General features: G+C 45.4%; 1 long non-coding RNA gene across 1 annotated transcript; it reads left to right on the forward strand.

Annotated features, from left to right (window-relative positions):
• On the forward strand, positions 1 to 1,781 carry LOC129369153 (uncharacterized). Its single transcript, XR_008606924.1, has 4 exons — positions 1 to 26; positions 109 to 257; positions 376 to 484; positions 580 to 1,781. It is a non-coding gene; the product is annotated as an uncharacterized LOC129369153 (long non-coding RNA).
• Positions 1,782 to 2,543: the final 762 nt, after the last annotated feature.

Below are 2,543 nucleotides of genomic sequence, written 5' to 3' on the forward strand. Positions count from 1 at the left end.
CATGACAACCTTCCATAAACATGTTGGTAAGCTATATTTCCATTGCTCCATTTTAGGCGATGGATCGGTCGAACAATCTACAACCGGACCTTATCGATTTCCTCCCAGGGCGACTCAGAGACGGAAGAAATCCGTCCGCATGAGCACAATGAGGCTGTGATTTGTTGTACGCCAAGAAGCTGCTTTATCACTTTAATGTCAACCAACTGCGATGAACAAAGAAGGTGGTTCCCCCTGCAGAGGTGTTGGAGGATGTGGTGAGATGGAAGAGAAGGGAAGGGAGTGGTAGGGGTGTAAGAAAGGACATTCTTTGTTCACGCTGTTCAAACAATCAAGGTTTTCATAATGAGCAATTGACATTCATGCTTTTTCCAGGCCTACTATATTGTGGGTGGGGACGTTACGTTTAACAGAGAGAGAAACTTTCTGGTACATTGGCAATAGTCCTAGAAAGCCCGGCGCCAACAGTGTTTCCGTATTGAGGGTGAGTTTGAGTCAGCAGCACAGTAAGGTATGTTTGCTTTAAATCAAAGCCTCCTCCTTCATTCTTCATTCCAGATTTTCTTTTTACTTTACCAGTCCAACAGGTCAAGAAAAGTTTCAGGTTTTTCTGGTGGAAACTGCCTTTCTGTGACGGCTGAGGGGTTCTCTCCGCTTTCCTGCTTCCAGTGAGGAGTGCAGAGGCTGCCGACCGGCTACTGGCTTTGGATGTCCACCTCATCCTGTTGGTAGTGAGCAGGAAAAGAGCACAATAACCTGGAATACCACTGAACGAGCTCAGCATTATGCAAACACAGTTGTACTTGTCTGTTTCCTCTCATCCACTGACCGGTTCCTGGAGAGACATTTCAAAGCGGCACCATAATCACTTTGTGTGTCTGCTGCCGACACACAACAGCCTGCCAGGCCTGAACACGCATGATAATGATTGTTCGATTAAGTTTTATTCATTTAGCTCCAGTAGTTGATTCTCTGTTTTTCTAATGGTTGCCTGCAACACTTCCTGTACGTCTGTGTGGATTATCAACGTAAGTCTCCATGAGCTCTAATCCACCCAGCGCCTCCAGAATCTGGAGAGCAGCTTATATTGAATGAGTGATATAGCAGTTTGTCAAAAACAGCTTTTCTCCTTAGAAAGGTAGAGATGCTTACCGGTTTTATTTTGGGCTACATGGTGGAGAACTCTCTCGAATGATTGGATGCGTACCTTCTCCATATGCCATGTTACTTGCTTCAGAAATGTTTTGATATTAATCTTACCTTGCAAAAAGTGTTTGCTGCAAATCTGCGAACACGCCAAAGGCTGCCAGTTCTTCTGACTTGTTACTGAAACAATGCTACCGGCATCAGTGCAGAGTTCACATGTGGCAACTCCCCGAAGGTTGAACATTTCTGATTGCCTTTGGGTTGGCTCAGGCAACTGCAGGAGTTTTCATCTTCTTCACATCTCTGGTCCTCAGAGGTTGGTGTTTACATGTATTCCTGGTCTAATGTCTCTGAACTAATCTCTCAACAGATCTGTGTTCCAGAAATCCTTCTTTGTTGGTCTCCACAAACATGGTGGGCCACAAAAGCACATTGCTACGGTAGCCGTCTGTTCCAAGTGTCCCAGCATATTTATGGATGTTTAGTGGAAGGAAAATGGAGAACAAAGTCCTCAAGAGTTTGGGAGAGAATAACAAGATGTGGACTGGAGTCGGGTTTTGCGGCTGATGCCAGTCCAGGTATTCCTGTGTCTGACCCGAACGCCATCGAAAATCTATAAGGTTCCGTCAAGGAGTATTGAGAAAATATTGACTACATACAATGTGCAGTACATGGACATACTTTGTAGTTGACTCACATTTCTGGATGAAAACTCTTTTGTTGCTAATCTGAATGTAAGATTCTTGTTTTCTGAGCCAGAATCCTCAAAACAACAATGTAATAATTTATTGACAATGACCCAGAGACGTTGGTTTTCCACGTCCAGATCTGTTTGTGACTCCATTCCTCTCTCTCTGTGGCGCCGCCTTCGTTCAGACGTTTTAAGGGTCACTGTGTATTTCATCTCTAAAACCTTCTGACCTCCAGAGTCCTTCACTTGGGTTTTGTTGAAGTGGAATGAAACGAGAGTCGGGGTTCCCATTTTTTTATTGGATGCTCTGTGTTTCCTCTTCTGAAATGAGGGTCAGCCTGGTAAACTCATGGCAGGGTTTCTCAGGTCGATGACAGTCCGCTGACGCGTGTCGCCACGGAATCAAACGGCTTTCATCAGTGGAGCAGGAAACGTCGGGCGTTTCCATCCAGTGGCGACAGCTCACATGCGAGCTCACGCCCCTGCGCCCATCTCAGACCTTTTTGGTTTATCTGCCTTCCAGACTCAACCGCGCCCAGAGAAACCGAGGGAATGAGTAAACAGTGAGAGCAAAGAGCCCATAGGAAGTGATCATTGTCTATATAAAAACCCACAGTGGCGTAGAGAGACGCGTGGGCCCATTTGCAGAGAGTGACACAAACATTACTAATACTTTCACTTCTAATATATTCAGATATGCACCTCA

This window comes from Poeciliopsis prolifica, unplaced genomic scaffold (genome assembly GCF_027474105.1).
Source record: "Poeciliopsis prolifica strain line A6 unplaced genomic scaffold, Auburn_PproV2 SCAFFOLD020, whole genome shotgun sequence".
NCBI lineage: Eukaryota > Metazoa > Chordata > Actinopteri > Cyprinodontiformes > Poeciliidae > Poeciliopsis > Poeciliopsis prolifica.